Source organism: Lathyrus oleraceus, chromosome 5 (genome assembly GCF_024323335.1).
Source record: "Lathyrus oleraceus cultivar Zhongwan6 chromosome 5, CAAS_Psat_ZW6_1.0, whole genome shotgun sequence".
In the NCBI taxonomy this organism is placed as follows: Eukaryota; Viridiplantae; Streptophyta; class Magnoliopsida; order Fabales; family Fabaceae; genus Lathyrus; species Lathyrus oleraceus.
The window spans coordinates 524,958,969-524,968,539 of NC_066583.1; positions in this window are offsets into that span (position 1 = coordinate 524,958,969).

A 9,571-nucleotide genomic window follows, 5' to 3' on the forward strand; every position below is an offset into this window, starting at 1 on the left:
ATTGACATGCCTTTGCATTGCATAACATCATCTGCATATTTGCATCCAATATCTCATGCTTATTCATTTGCAGGGTATTCCCTTTCAAAACGGGGGTGCCTTAAAACTGAACAAGCAGTGCATCGCATACCATGCATATTAACCCTTGTATGTTTTGCAGGTGTCACCGCAGTGTCTAATGTTTGTTCCCTGTATCAGGAAGTTATTGGTCCCAAGCGAGTCCACAGGTACCCGACAAAGGAAAATCGTCCACAACTAGCGATGGACCAAGTACAGAAAGAGCTGGCTGATATGCGTGAAAGGATGGATCAGTTCATGACATTGATGACTGGTATGGCAGAAGGCCAAGCGAAGCTGAGGGAATTGGTTGAGCAACCGAGACCCGATCCGGAGGTGGAGATACCAAATGCTGAGGGAAACCCTGGTAACCCTGGGAACGCTGATAACCCTGTGAACACTGGTAACGCGGGTAACGCAAATGCTGATGGAAACCCGGCTAATGTTGGCAACACAGGGAATGTTGGGAATGGTATTGGCGGAAGGCACGATGTGAATCAAGGAATTCGGATTAACGGGCGCCCCGTTACTGAAGATTATCAGTGTGATCAATTTTCTTTGCACGACGAGGCCCTCGAGACCACTCGCCGTATGGATGAGCTTGCTGAGAAGCTCAAATCTTTGGAGTCTCAAAATTCCTTAGGCTTTGATGTCACAAATCTTGGTCTGGTTCAGGGAGTAAGGATTCCTCACAAGTTCAAACCCCTTACTTTTGAGAAATACAACGGGGCTTCTTGCCCACGCACTCATCTCCAATCTTATTTGGGAAGGTTGGGAGCTCACACGGAAGATGAAAAGCTGTGGATGTACTATTTTGAAGACAGTCTAACTGGAGCTTCTCGTGAATGGTATTCTCATTTGTCTCGTACTACCATCAAGAGCTGGAAAGACTTGGCAGAGGCTTTTGTCAAGCAATATCAATACAACTTGGACATGGCTCCAAATCGGACCTTGTTGCAAGGTATGTCCCAGACTGCCAAGGAGACCTTTAGAGAATATGCTCAGCGTTGGAGACAGATTGCTACGTCCGTCCAACCCCCTATGTCTGAAAGGGAGATGGCGGACATGTTCATGAACACTCTTCAAGGCAATTATATTGAGAGATTGGCCGCTTGCCCGTCAATCAGCTTTGCAGAGATAGTAATTGCTGGAGAAAGAATCGAGAGTCTGTTGAAGATGGGCTGAATTCAAGACAATAGTGTTTCCAACCCATCAGGTCCCAAGAGACCGTTTGCTGGTAACGGTCAACGAAGAAAAGAATGCGAGGCAAGCGTTGTGTATGCCGGCAGAGGCAGGAGTAAAGGACGCCCTAATTATTATCAAGATCAAGTGGCCGTAGTCACTATTCCAACACATGTTCCTCAACCGCAATATCATCCGCAACAACAACCCCGGTACAACAATCAACAACAAGGAGGTAATCCGGGTCAGCAGAGACACTATCAACAACGTCCAAGGCAGACGGACCGGGTCATCGAGCCAATCCCAATGCCTTATTCAGTATTACTTCCCAAGCTGATTGACATGAATCTAGTTACGTTGAGAACTCTGGCCCCACCAATCGATCCCAATAATTTGCCTAGAGGTTATGATGTCAACGCCAAATGTGCTTTTCACTCTAACGCACCTGGCCATACTACAGATAATTGCAAGGCTCTCCAGTTCAAGGTACAAGATTTGAGAGATGCCCAGGCTATCAATTTTGCTCCGGTGCCTAATGTTATCCAGAACCCGATGCCGGCTCACGGCGGGCAGAGGATTAATGCTGTTGATAGTGGGGAAACTTTGAATTTGGTTTCTGATGTGACTAAGGTGAAGACTTCGCTATCGGTGGTTAAAGACCGACTTCTGAAAGGACAAATTTTCCCGGGCTGTGGGGAAGAATGCAGAAATTGTCAAGCTGCCGAAAACGGATGTGACAGTTTGAGAAGGGGTATTCAGCAGCTGATAGATGAAGGTTGTCTTCAGTTCGATCAGGCCCGTCCGGTGAAGAATGATGTATCGACGGTGACGTTTTATTTCACTCCTGAAGAAATATATGTTCCCGAGAGACTCGCTCCGACAACAATATATTTCCCAGAAAGTACAGAACCAGCAGCGGTGAACATCGAAAGTTCAGCACCAGTCGCAATTTACTCTGACAGCCCTCAACCGACTTTGGTTGGTCCAATCACCATCACGGTACCAGGACCTATTCCGTATGAGAAAGACAGTGCTATCCCGTGGGACTATGGGGCTGATATCTACTGCCAGGGGCAGAAAGTTAACGAAGAAGACATTGACATTGGTAGCTCTGCTGTAGACAATGTTGGAGGGGTTGGTGGCTTCACTCGCAGTGGACGCCTATTTGCACCATCAACATTACGCGCGAATACTGAAGTCGAGGCAGCTGCCAAGGCTAAAGGGAAACAGGTATCCACCGAAGAGGTTACTACTGAGGAAGATCCTCCTAAGACCGCATTCGAGAAGGAAGTGGATGAGTTTATGAGGATTATCAAGAAAAGTTACTACAAGGTAGTCGACCAGCTAAATCAGACACCCTCAAAGATCTCCATTCTCTCACTATTGCTGTGCTCTGAGGCGCACAGAGCAGCCTTGTTGAAAGTACTGAATATGGCCTATGTTCCACCGGAGATAACTGTTAACCAGCTGGAGTCGGTAGTTTCCAATGTAAACGCTAGCCGGGGGCTAGGTTTCACCGATAATGACCTGACGTCTGAGGGCAGGAATCACAACAAAGCCTTGCATATCACAATGGAGTGCAAAGGGGTGATGCTTTCCCATGTTTTGGTTGATACAGGCTCTTCTCTGAATGTTCTTCCAAAGAAAGCCTTAATGAAGTTGGATTGCGATGACACCATCCTGAGGCCAAGTAACTTAGTTGTGAGGGCTTTTGATGGCTCTAAGAGAGCTGTCTTTGGCGAAGTTGAGTTGCCAATTAAGATTGGACCGCAGGTGTTCAAGAGCACCTTTTATGTGATGGATATCCAGCCTGCCTACAGCTGTCTGCTAGGTCGGCCTTGGATTCATGCTGCCGGTGCTGTTACTTCTACCCTCCACCAGAAGCTCAAATATGAACTAGAAGGTCAGATCATCACTGTATGTGGTGAAGAGGATATTTTTGTTAGCCACCTGTCTACATTTAAGTATGTAGAGATGGACGGCGAGATGCATGAGATGCTGTGTCAGGGCTTCGAAACTACAAACATCAATGAGGTCGCGCCCGAAGCTGTCTTTTCACCTGAGTTTGAGAAGGTCGGGACTTCTATCTCTTCATACAAGCAAGCTGTCGAAGTGGTTAAAGCTGGTAATGCCCAAGGCTGGGGCAAATTTGTGGAGCCAGTCATCAAAGAAGACAAGTTTGGATTGGGGTATGCTCCGGGATCTCAGAAGAATGAAACCGGTACTCTCTCCAGCGGGGGTTTGGTTTCCCCCCACATCGTCAATGCTGCAGATGAAGACAAGGCTGACAGCGACTGTGACTTAGATAGCTGGATTCACCCGTGTGTCCCGGGAGAAAAGCTCGACAATTGGTCGTTTGAAAAAACCGTCCGGGTTACTCTACTGAAAGAGTGATTTTTATTGTTTTCCTTTATTACATGCATAATAAAGTCTTACACTTTGCCCAAGGTGTAACGGCTCATTTGTAGGGCCATCCATTTAGTTACGTTTCGCAATTATTTTTATCATCAATAAAGGACGGCTTTTGCAAACAATTTTGTGTTCTCTTTCTTTCAGTTTTTTTTACTTTTTACAAAAAAAAATGGCAATGTTTCTTTTTTCGTTTTTTCTTTCTTTCAAAAAAAAAAATCTCTCATTCTAAGGCAAAGCATGATTCTCCATCATGCAGAGTTGATCACCCCGATCTCACTGCTAACGACACTGCTATGGCCAAGTATGACTTCGACAATCCTATCTATCAAGCCGAAGAAGGGGCTGAGGAAGATTGTGAATTGCCTGAAGGGTTAGCCAGATTGTTGAAACAGGAGGACCGAGCTATTACACCTTATCAGGAGGTGGTTGAGACCATCAACGTTGGTACCGAAGACGACAAGAAAGAGATCAAGATCGGGGCCAGTCTACAGACCGAGAGGAAAGACCGTTGATCATGTACTTGACTGTGTTAGAAAGGTCAATGGGTTGTGTGCTCGGTCAGCATGACGAGTCAGGTCGAAAAGAGCATGCAATATACTACCTTAGCAAAAGTTTACCGACTGTGAACAAAGATACTCATTTCTCGAGAAAACTTTCCGCGCTTTGGCATGGGCTGCTCGCCGACTAAGACAGTATATGTTGACTCACACGACTCTATTGATATCAAAAATGGATCCAGTCAAGTATATTTTTGAAAAGCCATCACTTACCGGAAAGGTTACTAGGTGACAAATGATACTGACAGAGTATGACATCCAATACACTTCACAAAAAGCCATCAAGGGAAGTGTCTTGTCAGACTATCTTGCAGAGCAACCGATTGATGATTACCAACCTATGAGGTTTGACTTTCCTAATGAGGACATCATGTTTCTCAAATCGAAAGATTGAGAGGAACCACTCCCGGAGGAGGGGCCTGACCCTGAATCCAAATGGGTTATGATGTTTGATGGGGCGGTCCACGTCAATGGTCGCGGAGTTGGTATAGTGTTGATCACACCGGAAGGGGGTTCATATGCCATTTGGTGCCAGAATAACTTTTCCCTGCACCAACAATGAAGCCGAATACGAAGCTTGTATCCTAAGACTTGAGGAAGCCGTCAATATACAGATTAAAACCCTGGATGTATACGGGGATTCAGCTTTGGTCATCAATCAAACCAACGGGAAATGGTGCTATACTGGAACTACGTACCCAGAATTGACGTATCTCGGTCAGAGACGAATGAAGAAAGCATTTGGTCAGAAAGTGCGCCCTCGGGGGTATCAAGTCGGTGAATTGGTACTCAAAATATTTCTTCCTCCCAACACAGATCACAGGGGCAAATGGACACCGAACTATGAGGGTCCGTACGTGGTTAAAAGGATTTTCTATGGCGGAGCTTTGATGCTAACAACCATGGATGGCGAAGGATTCCCGTCCCCTATTAACTCAGACGCAGTTAAAAAAAAATATACTTCGCATAAAATAGACCCGCTGGACGATAAAAAGAATAGTCCAGGCAAAAAGAAGGGCATCCCGACGAACCAAAAAAAAAAAGAGAATAAAGAGGTTCGGGCAAAAATTAGGGATATAAAAAAAGAGTACACCCGGTGAGTCGAAAACCCAAAAGGGCGGCTCAGGCAAAAATGGGTATCCCGATGGATTGAAAACCCGAAAAGGGGGCGATCCAGGCAAAAGTTAGGGAATAAGCGAATGACTGTGATCTGAGTTCATCAGTGTTATATCACCGTTTCATTCAATCCGGCAATCTTCGAAGGTTAAAGATCGACTAATCATCCACTTCAGAAAGCAAGATGAGCAGAGCGTCTTGAGGACATACGAGCCATAGCAGAGTCGAAACTCGGTGGGACCCCGTATCCCCATTGCCATTAGGATAGTTCTCTTTTTAAAGCGATCACCTCTTTTCACGGATCAGCTTCCTGATACCCTCGCCTATTCCTGGCACAAATTTTCTCCCTAGTAAGAGTCGAATAATTCAGTTAAAAAGCCTCTTTATTTTTCATTTATCAGTTTGTTTGCAAAAATGTCTGAATTTTTGATAAAACATATTGCATATGAACATAATGGTGGCTTTTGTAGATGATTTACACAGGAAAACATTTAAAATTGCTTTGAATGTGCTTAATCCCGAACGGTGAATTCAAACCGAGTAATTCCCCCGAGGCATACATGTATTTTTGGTTGCAGGTCACAGGAACCGGATGCCAAGTCATGAATCCTCATCCCCAAGCGGTTGACAAAGTCTCTCCTCAGCAGAGCATGTTCCCTAACAGAGTTGACAGTATCTAGACTGTCTATCCCCAGTAGAGTTGACAGTATCCAGACTATATATCCCCAGCGGAGTTGACAGTGTCAGACTGTATCTTCCTAGCAACAGCGGAGTGGTTGCATACCCAACGGACAAGAGGGTGGTGTTCTCAGTGTTTATCTCATCCCCAGAAGATTATTTTTAACAGATTTGTTAATCCCTAGCTTGAGGGCGATTAGCAAGTTCATATCCCCAACAAAGGCCGTTTCCTACGACATTTCCCCAGGAAGTGTTTTCCCAACAGACTCTCCTCACAGAGCCTCGCCGAACAAAGTTTCCATAGTTGATACTCCCCCCGCAAGGTCAACTTTTCAAGCAGCCAATTTATTTTTGGTGGCTCATTGGTCCCGGCAGACGGATCATTCCCCACAGAGCATTCAAGGATTGATACAGCGATCTGTTCCCTACCGGAGTTTGCTTCCCCAAGCAGATTTCTTTTTACACCATGCATAACATTTGCATTTGCATGCATATCATATCAAGCATACACATAAGCTAGGTTCTTCCAAGCAGACTGAAGAATTACTTTACAACCAAGGTCATGAGATCCAGCCAGAGGATCAAGCGTGAGTGATCCAGCCTGATGGTCGTTTTGAAGATTCAGCCTGAGAATCGTTTTCCAGTGATCCAGCCTGAGGGTCATTTTGAAGATTCAGCCTGAGAATCGTGTTCCAGTGATCCAGCCTGAGGGTCATTTCGAAGATTCAACCTGAGAATCGTGTTCCAGTAAGCCAGCCTAAGGCTCAATTTGAAGATTCCCCAGTGAAGTCGCCTACAAGCTTTATTTCCCCAGCAAGCCCAAGTCTAATTGAGGAGTCGTTACAACATGTTCTAGCCCGAAGAATATGTACGAAGCCCAAAAGTGGAATATTCTTGAAGCTGCATATCTAATATGAAGGTTGGGTGTAGATTTTAAAAGAGGGTCAACCAGCGCATGCCTCAGTTGCGGGATCCTAATGACGGGAATTTATCATCAAAACAATCCAGATCTAGCCAGAAGATCGAAGTAGATTCAACCAGAGAATTGAAACAAAGAAGATCTAGCCAGAAGATCGAAAATCGCAACAATTCAGATCTAGCCAGAAGATCAAAGTAGATTCAGCCAGAGAATCAAAGGAAATAGATTCAGCCAGAGAATCGAAACGAAGGAGATCGAAGAAGATCTAGCCAGAAGATCGAAGTCAGGTCTAGCCCGAAGACCGGAAATAGATTCAGCCAGAGAATCGAAACAATTCAGATCTAGCCAGAAGATCGAAGTAGATTCAGCCAGAGAATCAAAGGAAATAGATTCAGCCAGAGAATCGAAACGAAGGAGATCTAGCCAGAAGATCGAAGAAGATCTAGCTAGAAGATCAAAATCGTATCCAGCCCGAGGATCAAAATTAATATCCAGCCAGAGGATCGAAACTCCAGATTAAGCCAGAGGATCGGAAGAAAAATAAACAGCACGGTGTATTTCCGCGTTTTTGTGGTGTTCTCGGAGCGCAAATTTTCAGTCTATCTTTGGTATTCAATCACAGCTCACCCCGTTTGTCTGATAAGCTGTTCGCTTTCATCCTACTCGGTTTAGCTGATGATTGAATAGGGGTAGCTGTAACACCCTAAAATTTGCCCTCCTCATTCATGCATTCATTTAGCATTTCATATTGCATTTCATCATGTCAATCAGAATTAGATCCGAAAAAAAAAAGAAAAAAAAAGAAAAAAAAAACGAAAAAATAAATAAATAAATAAAAATAAAAATAAAAAATAAATAAAATATAATAAAAAATTTTGGACTTGGGTCTCTCTCATTTGAGCCCACAAAACCATGAAATTCAGTCTATAAATACCAAGGCTTCACTTGAGAAAAAGGAAGAGAAGCAAAATACTCTGAGATTTCCTTGAAACAAAACCCTTGACAAAACCTGGAGAGAAACCTGACAGAGAACTCAGAGTAACCCCCATGCAGCTCTAAAAAATTCAATCTGACTCACACACTTTCATTGCCTTGCAAACCCAGCCGTGCCATTTGATTTCAACCGGTCTCTCCCATCAGGTTTGCCTCATTCCCATGATTTTATGCTCTTAATTTGGATCATCTGAATGTATGAGGTATGATGGATGAATTTCATTATGTTTTTGCCCACGGGTTTAATTATGCATGAATGGGTGAAACCTATGCCTTGAATGTTTAATCACATGATTTCTGAAATGTATGCCACAGGGTTTGAGGTTTCTGAAACCATACTGTTATTCATGAAAAAAATGCTTATCGTGTTTCACTAACCCTTTTGTTGAGTTTTTGTGAGGGCTCATAGACTCTTGCAGAGATGGTTTGCGTGGTTTTCCCACTTTATTTGTGGGATACCCCCTGGAGGTTCATTCCGATTACCTGTACTGACTCACTTTTCTTTGATGGCATTAGCTTGGGAGGTCCCTGGGTTTCTTACTCCTTTAATTGTTGTTACTTCGGATCTTCATCCGTGTGGTACTTTTACCTCTTTTCCGCATTTTATCGCTTTCTTAGCTGGAAGACCTCGATAGGAGGCATTTGTTTTCTTTTGTTTATTTACTTCTAAGCCCCTTGTTGGCACATTAATTATTACATGTTTGTTTTGTATGTGTTCGTATCCCTGCAGGTAGCGCGGTTCCTTCATCAAGGACTGCCTTTTTGCCCTTGAGCATCCCAAACCCTAAAACCCAAAGCAACACGTTAACTCCTTCTACTACAGGTGAGTAAGTCTCCAAAGGTCGAGCATCCGGTAGATTGCGTAGTGACGTCGTTCGTCCAAAACCCAATCCATAACCCCGTAGTTAGCCGAACTACGGCTTGCTCTGATTCTCATTCCAGATGAGATACGTAGGCATAAGACGTGATGTCTTAGCGAGCACACATCCCCCCAACCCATAGGTAGCCGAGCTACGAAGACTCTGATTCTCATATTCAGATGAGATACGTATGCAGTGGATGCGACATCCGCGCGAGTCATTTTCATTTAACCCCCCCTTTTTTTTTTGGTAAACAGCACAAGATAAACTCACACCCTTTAGACAAGAACTACAAAAGTGGATCCCGTAGAGTACTACGGATGCGTAGGGGTGCTAATACCTTCCCTTCGCATAACCGACTTCCGAACCCAAGATTTGGTTGCGAGACCCCGTCTTGTCCTTTCCTTTTTCAGGTTTACTTCGAGCGTTTCCTTTCCCTCCTTTGGGATGAATAACGCACGGTGGCGACTCTTCTGTCATTTTCTTTCGCCGGTTGTTTTTTCGCGCACTGTATTTTTCAGGTTGCGACAGTATCCCACCTCAAGAAGTATCCTTTTATAATATCCCTTTTCTCGTATTCATATAATAAATCAAACTCCTAGATGAAATTGATTTTATGAAATGCATGTTTCTTGGTAGTACGGAAATGGCATAATAGTGATAGGAAACTAAGGTGAGGTATTCTCGTGATGAAATGTATGCCATGTTATGCATATGATGCTAAATAAAATCGGATTTATGAAAATTTAAAATGCCCAGACAAAATTGGGGTATGACAGCTGCCTCTATTTAATTAT